Raw genomic sequence first — 15,889 nt, 5'->3', positions numbered from 1 at the left:
TTAGAGTGGCAGACAAAGCACAAGTGAATATACATTGTGGGTTGTCTATTGTCCTTATTTCCACGAATATAGGATAAACCTGAATATGCTGTGGTTTCTAATGTTAACGGCGAAGAAGAAAATACAGACAGCCATAAACCAACAGAAATATCACACCTACAGCAGCTCGGCATCGAATCGCCAATATTCCTCTATCGGCTCTGAGATGTTAGTAAAATAACTTCCACATAAAATGTGTCATTATTATTCCAGACAAAGTAGTGGTCCCTCTCATATTACAAAAAACGTAAAATTAAGCAATTTCCTCAATTGTGCCGAAAGTTGAAGAGCTAAACCTCCGGAAAGCCGGAGTTTACGTACGGTAGGGTGGCCAGTTCCTTTCCGCTCCTCCATTCCCTTACCCCCACCAACAGCGCGTGGCAACTCATCCAAATCTTGACCACGCCCAATGTTGCGTAACTTCAGAGATCTCACGGGATCCGGTGTTTCGACACGGCCACGGCCGTTGGCGGTATGATAGTAAGCGGGATGAAAAGTTACGTTGTAAATTTCACCAAGGGGGAAAGTTCTCGCACTTCTCATTACTGTGTTGAGGGGGGGGGGGTGAGAGTACCGCATGGGGATCACTGTAAGTACCGAGATGTTAATATAAAGAAAGATTTTCATTGGGGGAATTACATACACGAGGTTGTAAAGATAGGTTAAGATCTCTTCACATGGTTCTTTCTTAATCTGTTTACCCTCCAGGGTTGGTTTTCCCTCGGACTCAGCCAGGGATCTCATCTCTACCGCCTCAAGGGCAGTGTACTGGAGCTTCAGACTCTGGGTCGGGGGATACGACTGGGGAGGATGACCAGTACCTCACCCAGGCGGCCTCACCTGCTATGCTGAACAGGGGCCTTGGTGGGGATGGGATGATTGGAAGGGATAGACAGGGGAGAGGGAAGGAAGTGGCCGTGGCCTTAAGTTTGGTACCATCCCGGCATTTGCCTGGAGGAGAAGCGGGAAACAACAGAAAACCACTTCGAGGATGGCTGAGGTGGGAATCGAACCCACCTCTACGCAGTTGACCTCCCGAGGCTGAACTGACCCCGTTCCAGCCCTCGTACCACTTTTCAAATTTCGTGCCAGAGCCGGGAATCGAACCGGGGCCTCCGGGGGTGGCAGCTAATCACACTAACCACTACACCACAGAGGCGGGCTCTTCACATGGTTACGAGGGCATTTAGGGGTTGTGGTAAGGATGATTTGTATATTGTTTTATTTTACGACTAGCAAGATACCCGTGCTTCGCTACGGTATTATACGGAAATTTATGATTGAATGCTTATTGTTTTAGATATATAATCCTCCGAAATTCGCTATCTGACTCGTTTTCTGCGAGAATCCACCAAAATTCCCGATCTGACTCGTTTTCTATTATTTTACGGCACGTTTCCTCCCATTTTTCAATCTTCCTTTCCAGCAATCGATTTCGTACTTCCCGGGCTAGGCTCAGGTATTCCTCCCGGTCAGTTGGGTCCGTAAATCTTTGCCATCTTTTCCTATAAACATTTTTAATACGGATAAAATCCTTCAGGAGATCCGGCGTGGTGTCATATTGGGTGCCTTGGCGGCACTGAACCCGTGGCCGGACTGCATTCTTAGTTAATACCCGTCCAGGAGCCTTTTCCAGCGCGATCCGCACATTTGACAACGGTCCGGAACATTATTATTATTATTATTATTATTATTATTATTATTATTATTATTATTATTATTATGAGTTGCTGGAATGGCTGATGACAGGGAAAACCGGAGTATCCAGAGAAAAACCTTTCCCGCCTCCGTTTTGTCCAGCACGAATGTCACATGGAGTGAGCGGGATTTGAACCACGGAACCCAGCTGTGAGAGGCCGGCGCACTGCTGCCTGAGCAACAGAGGATCCTTATAAGTACATTATGAACAGTAAAATAAATTGGTCTCACCTCCTTCTACACCCCACCGCTGTTAAGTTCATTTACCGCCGCCTCCCCCCCCCCCCCTCCAAGGGAAATTAAACGAAGGCTTGTTTCTTTATGTTTAACTGAGATTCCAAACACCAATGTTGACGTCTATTACCTTCAGCTTTGAGATATAAGTATCCCCATAAAAATAATTTACTTTTGGCACTTCATTTCACACTAATCCCCCCCTCCCCAAGTGAATTTTCCAGCAAAAAATACTTGTTTCTTTAATAGTAAAGGATCTGCTAAATATCAATTATCACGACTCAAAATTCTTCAGTTTTTGATTTATGTGTCCTCATGAAAGGAATTCAACTCCTTTACACCCCCGCCCTCCAAGATGGCTTCCCCCCCATCCCCCCAAAACGCGTTTTTCTTTGTTTTTAAAGGAGATCCAAATACGAATTATCACGTCTGTAACAACTTTAGTTTTATTAGATATATGTATTCTCATACAATTCAATTCATATTTCAAATCTTTCACCCCCCCCCCCTCCCTTTCATTGGATTTTCCGACAATACGTGCGTCTTTACTTTTAAAGCAGATTCCAAATATCAAATTTCACGTCTGTAACATCTTCATTTTTGAGATATCAGTAGCCTAATTAAAAGAATTCAACACCATTATCAGTCACTTTTAACCCCCCCCCCCCGGCTCCACCCGAGTGGTATTTCCGAAAACTAAAAATACACGTTTTTTATGTTTAATAGAGATAAAAAATACCATTTTTCACATCTGTAACATGGTAAGTTTTTTGAGATATACAGTAAAAATTCTCATTTTAAAATTTCACCCCTTTTGAGTTCCCCTTAAGTGGAGTTTCCCAAAACATATCACCTTTCTTTACATTTACAGGAGATTCCAAACACCCACTTTTTACGTCTGTAACACTTTACGTTTCAAAGATATTCTGTATATATAGTCTTTCAAAAAATTCACCCCATTTTGTCACTCCTGTTTAACCGCCATTAATTGGATTTTCCAAAAACTAAAAAACCTGTTTCTTTATTTTTAAAGGAGATCCCATATACAAATTTTTAGTTCTGTAATACCTTTCGTTTCTGAGATATATGTATCCTCATTAAAGGCATTCAACCCATTTTTCGCCCTTTTAAATCCTTCCTACTGGGATTTAAGGAAACAAAAAAATACGTGTTCCTTTATTTTTAGAGGAGATTCTAAGTACCAATTTTACATCTGTAAATTTTAAAGTTTTAAGATGTAGACACACTCATTTTAAAAAATTCACCCCCCTTTCCACCCCCCAATATTTGGATTTTCCAAGAAACGAAAAAATACGTGTTTCTTTACTTTTAAAGTAGATCCCAAATACCAATTTTCAGGTCTGTAATATCTTCAGGTTCTGAAATATAAGTAGCCTCATTAAAGGCATTCAACCCATTACTCACCCTTTTACACCCTTCCTATTGGGATTTTCCGAAAACAAAAGAATACGTGTTTCTTTATTTTTAAAGGAGATTCTAAATACCAATTTTTACGACTATAAACTATAAAGTTTGGAGATATAGATACACTCATTTTAAAAATTCACCCCCTTTTTACCCTCCGATTAATTGGATTTTCCAAAAACAAAAAATACGTGTTTCTTTATTTTTAAAGGACAGTCTAAATACCAATGTTTACCTCTATAAACTTTAAAAGTTTTGAGGTATAGATACACTCATATTAAAATATCATCCCCCTTTCACCCCCCACCATTAATTGGATTTTCTAAAAACAAAAAATACACGTTTCTTTATTTTTAAAGGAGATCCCAAACACCAATTTTCAGGTCTGTAATATCATCAGTTTCTAAGATATAAGTATTCTCTTTAAAGGCATTCTACCCATTTTTCACCCCTTTTCTCCCCTCTTATTGGGATTTTCCGAAAACAAAAAAATACGTGTTCCTTTATTATTAATGAAGATTTTAAATACCAATTTTTACATCTCTAAAGTTTAAAACTTTTGAGATATAGATGCACTCATTTTAAAAATTCACCCCCCTTTTCACCCTCGCATTAATTGGATTTTCCAAAAACAAAAAAAGTATGTGTTTCTTTATTTTTAAAAGAGATCAAAAGTACCAATTTTGAGGTCTGTAATATCTTCAGTTTCTGAGATATAAGTAACAGTATCCTGATAAAGGCATTCAACCCTTTTTTCACCCTTTTTCACCCCTCCTATTGGGATTTTCTGAAAACAAAAAAATACGTGTTTCCTTATTTTTAAAGAAGATTCTAAATACCAATTTTCACATGTGTAAACTTTTAAAGCTTTGAGATATAGACACACTCATTTTACAATTTCACCCCCCTTTTCACCCCCTTAGCGACGGAATATCCAAAAATCCTCTCTTAGCGAGCACCTACATCATAATATGAATATATCCCCAAAATTTCATTTCTTTATGTCCAGTAGTTTTGGCTCGGCGATGATGAATCAGTCAGTCAGTCAGTCAGGACAAGCTACTTTATATATATAGATTGGCTTTACATCGCACCGACACAGATAGGTTTTATGGCGACGATGGGACAGGAAAGGGATCGGAGTGGGAGCGAAGCGGCCATTGCCTTAATTAAGGTACAGCCCCGGCATTCGCCTAGTCTGAAAATAGGAAACCACGGTAAACCATCTTCAAGGCTGCCGACGGTGGGCTTGGAACCCACTCTCTCCCGAATGCAAGCTAACAGCGGCAGTCCCGTAACCGCACGGCCAACTCTCCCGGCGGTAAGGATGTAGAGGAGAGGTGTATATGCCTCTAGTAAGACTCCCAATCAAGAGTATGGTTCCAGTATTTATTTATTTTATTATTTTTTGTTTATTTATCGTATGACAGTGCCGGGGGTGTTTGAGGGCATGTTCGGCTCGCCTGGTGCAGATCTACCTACTTGACACCCATAGGAGACCTGCACGTGTAGATGTGAAACGATGATGAAGATGGTAACGAGGAAGGGAGAGGGTAAAACCCTCCGTCAACTCGTAGCCTATTCCTGTTCTGTCAAGGGGGCTGCTCGAAGATTTTTTTTCTCATCCGATGGACGAATCCCTGTGAACAGCGGCTTATGCCCTCTCTCCATACGAGTACTGCGGAGAGCTTTGGAATTTAATCCGATCTAATGATTAGAAAGTGTATACTAATACCTCCCCTACCTCGCCAGCCAACAATTTGGAGATGACATTTTTTCGACCAACTGGACTCGTACCGCTAACTACGGTATCAGACCATAGATCATGGCCACCAGGCTGGATATGGTTTCATATGTCCGACTCATTGGCTGAATGGTCAGCGTTGAGGCCTTCGGTTCAGAGGGTCCTGGATTCGGAGATTTTAATCGCTTCTGATAATTCTTCTGACCCGGGAACTGGGTGTTCGTGTTTGTTTGTTCCAACACTTTCCCCTTCATATTCAGACAACACACTACACTACCAATCGCCACAGAAACAGGCAATATTGATTACATCCCGCCATATAGGGTTGCGTCAGGAAGGGCATCCGGCCGTAAACAGGGCTAACTTCACATGTGCTACACAGTTCACACCCGCGACCCCACAGATGTGGGGAAAACGTCGTAGAAAAAGAAGAGTACGGGACCAATAATCAGGACTACTTGATACGAGAACTGGAAAAGGAAACCAGGACGATTTGTTCTGGGTTTTAGGCCTAAACTTTTGGCTAGGAAGACTTGGGAGTAAGGAGACGAGATGCTCGACGAAGTGATATGTTCCGAGCTGTCAGTGGAGAGTGCAGCTTTTAAAAGTAGGAAATACCATAATATGAAGATAAAGGGGACAAATTGGGGCAAATATTCGTTGATAGGACGAAGAAGGGAAACGTTAGATAAATTTCCAAAGCAAAGCAAAGTCATCTCCGTACACGCCATGAAGGCCCTTGGAGGGGTGGAAGGTAGAGGCCTCCACCATTCGTAACCTCGGTAGAGTGGTTACTTCTATGCCCGGCCGCCTTTGCCCGCAGGAATTAATCTGGTACTCATTTTTGGTGTAGGCTGAGTGAACCTCAGGGCTATATGCACCTCCGGAAGTGGAAATCTCGTTCCTTAAATTGTACGACTTCCTGACGGGGATTCGAACTCACGTCCTTCCGGGTGAACCGAGCACGCCTTTACCACCTCGGCCAGACATAGAGCCAACGGCACGTGGTGTTCCCAATCGGTCACCCATCCAAGTACTGACCACGCCCAATGTTGCTTAACTGCGGTGATCGGACGAGAACCGGTGTATTCAACATGGCATGGCCGTTGGCCGATAAATTTCCACTTCTTTGAAAATGTTTAAGAAAATGCTAGGCAAAGACTTGATAGCAAATCTGCCACCTGGTCGACAGTGCTACAGTAAATGCAGGTCATTGATTGATTGGTCTTCCTGGCTACAGAACCTTGTCGCGAACATACTCCTTTCACTCTTGAAAGAGGAGTGCATTTGCACTATGACTCGAAGAATATGACCTTGTTTGTTATCGTTCTTGAAAGTTACAATTTTATATTATTATTGTTGTCGATTTTGGGCTATTTCAGGTCCTCGAGCACCTTGCTCACTCATAGGCTTCACAAATACACAAATAGAAACTTAGGAATAATCAACATAATAAGACAAAATATTAATGTTCTCATATAAAGAAAATGGGGCGAAGGCTGAGTGATAGTCTTAAGAATTTATCAGCATACACTCGATCACGAGATTTTACGGGTTTGTGCTCACTTCTCTGGACATATCAGTTTTCTGGAAAGAATCTTAATTATCTTCGTAATAGAACATTTCAGGGATATTCTCGGATGGAATTATATTCCCCTTCCCCTACGAATGTCTTAATTGACATCTCGCTGTTTGTGATGAAGGCATAAATACCTTTACTTATGTCCTTTGTTATTTACTCAGCTGTCAACTTATAAATAGTACGTGTAAGCATACCAGTAAAGACAAGGTTGCCCATTGGTGGGAACAAAGAGAACACCTTTCTTTTATAATTCTTAGCGACAATCCTCTCTTCCGTATCTTTACCTTTCCAGCCCTTCTCGCAGCAGGTGCAAGGGCTGTCCATACTCGTCAGTAAAGTAAGCTTTCAATCCCACTAACCAGTAATGGCAAGGGTTAGCACCAGTTTGTTCGTTGATTATCAATCTGTCTAAACTTTGGCTTTGCTAGTATTAAAATGGAAGAGGTGAAAATAACGTTTGGAACTCCATTCCTTATTTAAGGCATCATCATCACTGGTGGTCTGCCTATCGGCAGGTCTTCGCATGAACTCTCCACGCTGTTCTGTCTTCAGCCATTCTCTTCGTCTTCCAATAGCTTCTATTCACCTTTACACTGTCCACTAACTGATACCTCTTCCTTCCTTTCTTCAGTTTCCCTTGTATCTTCAATTTTTCTCCCGTCTTTGAATGCATTTTCATGTAAGAAGTCAGGCATGAAAATTAATAGGAAAAAGACCAAGGCAATGACCGTGGGGTCAAAGGACGACTCAACAGCTAAAATAATACTTTCGGGGGAAGAGATCGAACAAGTATCTAAATTAAAATATTTGGGAAGCATAATCAGAAGTGACCTTTATTGCTTGGACGAAGTGAAGACTGAAATTGCAATGGCCAAGGAAGCATTTATGAAATGAGTGGGCCTTCAAATAGGGACCTTAAGAAGAGGTTAGTTAGTGCTTTGTGTGGGGTGTGGTGCTTTTATGGGACTGAGACTTGGACGTTGAGAAAATAGGAAGAAAGAAGACTAGAAGCATTTGAAATGTGGATCTGTCGGAAGATGGAGAAAATCAACTGGCAGGAAAGAGTAAGGAATGAGGAAGTATTAAAAAGAGTGGGTGAAGGAAGGCACTCTGTAATAAATAGAGCGGAACTGATGTGACGTTGTGTGGTTCCCAGAGATCCGTGGTGCAGTTCTTTCTCGTGTACCTATCCCATCGTCGCCATAAGACATATCCGCGTCGGTGCGACGTGAAGCAAGTTATTTAGAAAAAAGTCACGGAATCAATTGTTATCACTCCTAGGCCAATCTATGTTCATTATTAAACTCCTGTTAAGGACTGAAGATCATGATCATCATACGAACGGGAGCGACAGGGAAAATTACAGAAACTTTAACCCCACAATTTCTTAATACTTGATTAAATACCATCTGTCATACATAAAACGATTGGGCTCATAATGGGGAGAGGGAGGGGGCGAAAACACAATAGCCCGCCTCTTCGCACACTTCTAGAAGCGTTTCCCCTTAGTCAACACCTTTTCTTTTTCAATGCCTGAAATTGCCCTCAAACACTGTAAGAAAATCTGCGGCAATTCAAGATATATAATTTGTATTTTGAAACTTCAGGTAGCAGAATGTAACATATATTTTCTGAATAGACCGACGAAAATATAGTTTCGTATTGACTGTTAAACTCTAGGGTCTGCCTTTCTTTCCTTTTTTTTTCTTTCTGTCTTTTTATCATCACTACTGTTCTACTTTTCTTTGTGCTTATTCTCTTTCCAAACTCTGTCACCTGATTCCATACATTAACTTGTATTTTTTCCATCTTTTTCACACACTTACGGATTTCATCCATGACTGCGGTTAAGAGTTTGGGGAAAACTATGATTCCCTGCCGAAATCCTGTTTCCAAATCAAACCATTGTTCCTCTCTTGGTTTTGAAACTAACACATTTTTGTACAAAGCCTTTATCATGTGGAACTTATAAAACTACATTATTTATTTATTTATTTATTTATTTATTTATTTACAATTTGTTTTACGTCCCACCGACACACATAGCCTAGATCTTATGGTGACGATGGGATGGGTAAGGTCTAGGAGTGGGAAGGAAGCGTCCGTGGCCTTAATTAGGGTACAGCTTAATTTGCCTAGTGTGAAAACGGAAAACGATATTCAGGGCTGCCGACAGTGGGATTCGAACCCACTATCTCCCGAATACTGGATACTGGCTAATATTTAGTGAACTATTTACATATTGTAAATTAATACTTTGACCTATAGGCCGCTATTAGTATCATGTATATGAATGCCCTTTTCTCACTTGGATTCAATACTCCTGTCGTCAGACTTGCGGTAAAGAAACTAACTGCCACTGTAATTTAAATTTATCAATATGCGAAAGTCTAATAACAAAGAAGTGAACACAAAGAAGAACGTAAGATAAATTTTTATACTGCGGATAAATTATTAAAAACGAATCATCTAAAATATATCTAGAGATTATAATATTCGCTAATATTAATTTAATTTGGTGAAAATCCTCTTACATGGCTTAATAAGGGGAAAGATAGTGGTATTAGATATTTTTGGTTTGATTTCTGACACTGCTTTGCTGTATTTCATAGTTTGTCATTGTATAATTGAGGCAGTGACAATAAACGATTTACCGTACAGTGCTGTGGAATCTGAAGGGTGTTAGCTGTAAACGTATTGTCTCGATCGTGCGCTTGACTCAATATGAACAATGAAATTTCCTAAGTATGAGGAACGTTAGATTTTAAAATTTTCAGCCGTGAGGTAGCAGCTGAGTATGATCCCGGAGTTTCAACCACTTTGCGGCCTTGTAGAAAGATATTACGTGAAAATCTTGACGAATATTGAAAACGAAACGCACACAGGCATTCTGAGCTCGCTAGAGTTTGTTTGGAATTGTATTTTTCTTAGATATTGCTGTAAATTACAGGGCCGTATTCTAATATAGGAAATACCATGGTTTGGATCAACATCTTTCTTACCGAAACTATGCAATATACCAGACACTTTATTGACCAAATGTTTGGCATGGAAGGACCAGGAGAGAGTATTATCCATAAGAATATACCTAAATTCTTAACACATTCCAGATACTTGACTACAGATCCCTTTACAATTATAGGTGGAATGTCCCAATTGAAAGGATTTATACATTGGTTCGATATCCCAGAAACATAGCTAAGATTTGATTTGGTTTTATTTTATTACGGATTACCAGGAGAAATAGCACGTTAAAAATTATAGAGGAACTGAAGATATTTTATATACACTCAGAACACTAGCATTTTATATTATAGACTTTTGAAGGCAGGGATAAAGAACATTTTGAGTACTTAAAAGTGGTAACGATTATGATGAAATTAACTATTTTTAAAATATCTTTGATGTTTTATAGATATACCTCGCTCGTATAGCGATTGGAAATATAAAAGAATGCAGGTTGCTATTCCAGGTATATTTTAGAGAATGTAGAAACTACCCGCATAATCATTTGGCCCATCCCATTTGTAGGGTGAGCTATGCACTTGCCCCGTGTTTTTGTTGTTCCAAGACAGTTGTGTACTAAGCAGAACCAATGGGTTCAGGTATAAAGTCAACTATTGTACTTCAGTCTTTGACGTCCCTTCACTTATAAATTATCTGGATGTCACCTTCTTAAGCCGAAGCTTCATCTGTGTTAACAACCGTTTCGGGTCATTATCGAGCAGTTTTTTTTTCGCCCGTGAATGCAGAATGGTCAGCATAGAGGTTTTATTACCGTTCTTTCTTCGGGACGAGGGATTTATTTGTAAGTAGGGTTCGGGAGGGGAAGAACATTATTTAAACTAAATCTTCCAGCTGTTGTCATGCTATGAACAGAAGTTGCATTGCTATAGCAGTGATTTACAAGGGATCCATTAGGATATTGAGAGACTATTTAAATTCCATTTCGTGTGTTCGTAACTGTGTTAGGATATTAGTTTATACCGGGTGGTCAAAATAAAACTGGACCGGAAAAATATTCACAATGATGATGATGATGATGATGATGATGCTTGTTGTTTAAAGGGGCCTAACATCGAGGTCATTGGCCCCCAAAAATATTCACAATAGGACTGATGCGGGATTGAGCCTAGTTAATAAACATCACAGAAGATGCTGGAAATGGCCACCGCTGACGTCGTTGTAGTGCTGTGCTCGATTTATCAAACCGCGAGACACGCGTATTAGCTCTTCCTGAAGGATAGCAGCAATAGCGTTTACATTGTTCTGCTGTAGCTCTTGCAGTTTGTCAGGATTATTTGCCCCACACGTAAAAATCACAGGGAGAGAGATCAGGCGATCGAGGTGGCCATTCGATTGCACTGCCTCTGCTGATGGTCCTCTCCTCGCCGAACACCTCATGCACTCGTGACAAGGTTGTCAAGGCAGTGTGTGCTGTTGCTCCGTCTTACTGAAAAACATCCACATAGTCGTTCATCTTTGAGTTGATCTACTCATGGATTAAACAGTGTCTGGACATACTGGTTAGCATTAACAGTTTGGTGAAAGAATCGTGTTACGATGCGGACACCGGGCATTGAGCACCACACACCAATTTTGAAATTATGCAACGGCTTTTCTAAGTACTGATGAGGATTATCTAATGCATAATGGGGCGTGTTCTGTGAGTTCACATACTTTGGCAGTCTGAACCAGGACTCATGTGAAGAAATGGAAAAACTGAGGATCCAAAAGTCCTGACTCCACTTCACTCAGAACTCAACACGCGAAAGTTTAACGCTTTAACGCATACACAACAGTAAATCTGTAAGGATACAGATGCAGTTCCTTTTTGATGATGTTTCAACACGTCGATATCATAATTCCCACAGATGAAACTGCGTTGAGATTTCGTCTGACTTCGTTCCAGGCTTTCTTTCATTCGAGCAACGTTTTGTGATGTTCAGACTCTTTCGGGATAGTTACGGTTTTTATTCGCTACAGAGCCCATTTCAGGCCATTTTACTTTGCTGGAGGTTCTGCCAAAACGCTTCCGATCTTAAACTCTTGCGCAAACAGTTCCGCATAGGTTTTCTACGAATCGTGCTTTGCATAACACTTGACACTGAACACGCGCTGCTTAATCGTGGACACCATTTTGTACTGCGTTCAACTGCTCACCAAACAAGTGTGCTCTTCTCATTCACTCACATTACACAGCGACGTACTCGGGACACAGATGCGGGAGATGAGCAGGAGCAAACATGTGGCAGTAACCGATTGGTGAATCGAAATAACGGTTTCCAGTAACAGATTGGTGAATCGAAATCGCGGTTTCCAGTAACCGATTGGTGCATCGAAATAACGGTTTCCAATAACCGATTGGTGCATCGAAATAACGGTTTCCAGTAACCGATTGGTGCATCGAAATAACGGTTTCCAGTAACCGATTGGTGCATCGAAATAACGGTTTCCAGTAACCGATTGGTGCATCGAAATAACGGTTTCCAGTAACCGATTGGTGAATCGAAATAACGGTTTCCAGTAACCGATTGGTGAATCGAAATAACGGTTTCCAGTAACCGATTGGTGAATCGAAATAACGGTTTCCAGTAACCGATTGGTGAATCGAAATAACGGTTTCCAGTAACCGATTGGTGAATCGAAATAACGGTTTCCAGTAACCGATTGGTGAATCGAAATAACGGTTTCCAGTAACCGATTGGTGAATCGAAATAACGGTTTCCAGTAACCGATTGGTGAATCGAAATAACGGTTTCCAGTAACCGACTGGTGAATCGAAATAACGGTTTCCAGTAACCGACTGGTGAATCGAAATAACGGTTTCCAGTAACCGACTGGTGAATCGAAATAACGGTTTCCAGTAACCGACTGGTGCATCGAAATAACGGTTTCCAGTAACCGACTGGTGCATCGAAATAACGGTTTCCAGTAACCGACTGGTGCATCGAAATAACGGTTTCCAGTAACCGACTGGTGCATCGAAATAACGGTTTCCAGTAACCGACTGGTGCATCGAAATAACGGTTTCCAGTAACCGACTGGTGCATCGAAATAACGGTTTCCAGTAACCGACTGGTGCATCGAAATAACGGTTTCCAGTAACCGACTGGTGCATCGAAATAACGGTTTCCAGTAACCGACTGGTGCATCGAAATAACGGTTTCCAGTAACCGACTGGTGCATCGAAATAACGGTTTCCAGTAACCGACTGGTGCATCGAAATAACGGTTTCCAGTAACCGACTGGTGCATCGAAATAACGGTTTCCAGTAACCGACTGGTGCATGGAAATCACGGTTTGCAGCATTTCCTGTAATGGACAGTTCTCCTGTTCATTTACAAAGGTTAATTCCTGGCCAGTCTCATAAATATTTTCCGAGCCAGTTTTAATTTGCCCACCCGGTAGTTTATAAATGTGTTGTAGGTACAGGACGAGTCCCGCAAGTTTTGCCATCATTTCTGCATGCCGCGTGTTGATAAGAGAGCGTACGATCGCCGTCACACCGTTCCCATACGCCCGTAGAAAACTCACCAACTTCGATGATAAGATTGAAAAGATAATAGAAAATCAATAAAACTTACTCCATTACACTAAATAAATAAATCAATCAATCAATCAATCAATCAATTAATCAATCAATACTGATCCGCATTTAGGGCAGTCGCCCAGGTAGCAGTTTCCTTATCTGTTGTTTTCCTAGCCTTTTCCTAAATGACTTCAAAGAAATTGGAAATTTATTGAACGTCTCCCTTGGTAAGTTATTCCAATCCCTAACTCCCCTTCCTGTAAATGAATGTTTGCCCCAGTTTGTCCTCTTGAATTCCAACCCTATCTTCATATTGTGATCTTTCCTACTTCTATAAACGCCTCTCAAACTTATTCATCTACTAATGTCATTGCACGCCATCTCTCCGCTGACAGCTCGGAACATATCACTTAGTCGAGCAGCTCTTCTTCTTTCTCTCAATTCTTTCCAATCCAAACTTTGCAACATATTTGTAACGCTACTCTTTTGTCGGAAATCACCCAGTAACCGATTGGTGCATCGAAGTCACTGTTTCGAAATCACTGTTTCCAGTAACCGTGTGGTGGTATTCATGTTCCTCTCTACTAACACCCACAGTATCCCATGCCTGTCGTAAGAGGGGACTAATAATAATATCATTGGCTTTACGTCTCACTAAATACTTTTATGGTTTTCGGAGGCTCCGAGATCCCGGACTTTAGTCCCACAGAAGTTCATTTACGTGTCAGTAAATCTACCGATACGAGGTTAACGTATTTGAACACCTTCAAATACCACAGGACCGAGCCAGAATCGAACCTGCCAAGTTGGGGTCAGAAGGCCAGCACCTCAACCGTCTGAGCCTTTCAGCCCGGCAAGAGGCGACTAAAAGGGGCTCCAACGGTTCTTAACAGGGTTTGTCGACCTCGGGTCCCTTAGTTGAGTCCAGCATTGCTACCACTTGTGCCAGGCTCCTCACTTTCATCTATCCTATCCGACCTCACTTCGTCGTCTGTTGTTTCTGCGACCCCGACGGTATTAGGTTGCTAATCCTAGGGAATCTTTCATTTTCACCCCCTTCGTGGCCCTTGTCTTCCCTTGGCCGATATCTTCATTTTTCGATGTGTCGGACCCCTTACATTTTTTTTCTAATTAGTGTTAATGGAGGATGTTTGCCTATTTGTACTTCCTCGTAAAACAATAATCACCACCACCGCAATTCAGCCTCAAGGTTCTTAAAAATGTCGGTACGAATTGTATTTTAAATGCAACTGTTCAGTAGAAGCTTTGTTATTGGATAACAATAACATCTAGAAACTTGAGATTTGCGGAAGTCATCATCAACATCCATAGCTGTGTGCTGTTAGTTAATTATAGAAATTTAAAACGTATTTGAAAAAATAATTAACATCTGGAATTTCTGATCATTTTAGAAACGTACTTCTAGTAATGTACCTTTTCCTCTAATGTTACGATACATAATTGCATGGCATCTGTATGTTGGGTATTCAGCCCGAATGCTGGTTGGATCCTCAACAGGTTCACCATTAGCTGTCATAGATGGCGTAGGTGTCACTGAAGAGGCGTACTAGGGAAATGAGGAGTGAGGTAGTTTCGCGTTGCTTTCCTCCCTGAGCCAGAAGTTGCTATTGCACATCAGGCTGCCAAGCCCACTGAAATGCGTGCACCCTATGAGTGACATTTTCACACCATTCATAGCGGGGACTGGCTGCATAAGGAATGGCATTACTAGCGTCACACATACCTCATCCACTTTCATATTGTCAAAGCCAAGTATAAGACTGAGACACAGGTCAATGAAAGTAACAATTTTTATTCTAGCCCATACCAGAAGAGATAGTGCACTGTAAACATTACATCTACCGGGCGAGTTGGCCGTGCGCGTAGAGGCGCGCGGCTGTGAGCTTGCATCCGGGAGATAGTAGGTTCGAATCCCACTATCGGCAGCCCTGCAGATGGTTTTCCGTGGTTTCCCATTTTCACACCAGGCAAATGCTGGGGCTGTACCTTAATTAAGGCCACGGCCGCTTCCTTCCAACTCCTAGGCCTTTCCCATCTCATCGTCGCCATAAGACCTATCTGTGTCGGTGCGACGTAAAGCCCCTAGCAAAAAAAAAAACAAAAAAAAAACCATTACATCTTGCCAGCAAAGGCCTGCATGGCATCTATAATTCTTATTATTGCTACAGCTCGTGAAGCAAACTTATTTATGAATTCTTGATTTCGTCAATATTTTTAACCATTATTGGAGTTCTTTTTTTAAATGTTTAAATTTTTATCTTGATTACTTCCATTTTGGTTCACAACTTTTGGTTTGGAAGCATCTATAAGTGCACAAAATTTCAACTTGTTCGGGCATGTTGTTCCTTAAAAAAAAACCCCAGTTGAACAGTTGGATTTCATATCTTCAGGAGATTAAGGTTAATCATTTCAGGTCCATATTTGTCATCATCCACTTATTTTCTACATTTTTCTTGTCTTCTTTAGGTCGTAGCTTCTTTGGTTCCTAAATCAGCGGCTGTTTGCATGTAATATGCGCTCCTTGTCCACGCGTTGAAGACTTGCCTGGCAATTTCTTCCCGAACTGAAACACATTTTCCGGAACACCACTGTCTTAGCCAGACCTCGGTCAGTA

General features: G+C 41.2%; 1 protein-coding gene and 1 non-coding gene across 7 annotated transcripts in view; one reads left to right on the top strand and one right to left on the bottom strand.

Moving 5' to 3' along the window:
• LOC136871660 (protein dead ringer) overlaps positions 1-15,889 on the top strand; it is a 917,083-nt gene that overhangs the window by 171,492 nt on the left and 729,702 nt on the right. The gene's annotated exons all lie outside the window — the stretch shown is intronic.
• LOC136872831 (5S ribosomal RNA) lies at positions 6,133-6,251 on the bottom strand. The gene has a single exon (XR_010859996.1). It is a non-coding gene; the product is annotated as a 5S ribosomal RNA (ribosomal RNA).

The sequence above is a fragment of the Anabrus simplex genome, chromosome 4 (genome assembly GCF_040414725.1).
Source record: "Anabrus simplex isolate iqAnaSimp1 chromosome 4, ASM4041472v1, whole genome shotgun sequence".
NCBI classification, from domain to species: domain Eukaryota; kingdom Metazoa; phylum Arthropoda; class Insecta; order Orthoptera; family Tettigoniidae; genus Anabrus; species Anabrus simplex.
The sequence above is the reverse complement of the archived record's forward strand: the minus strand, read 5'-3'. Positions and strand labels throughout refer to the sequence as shown.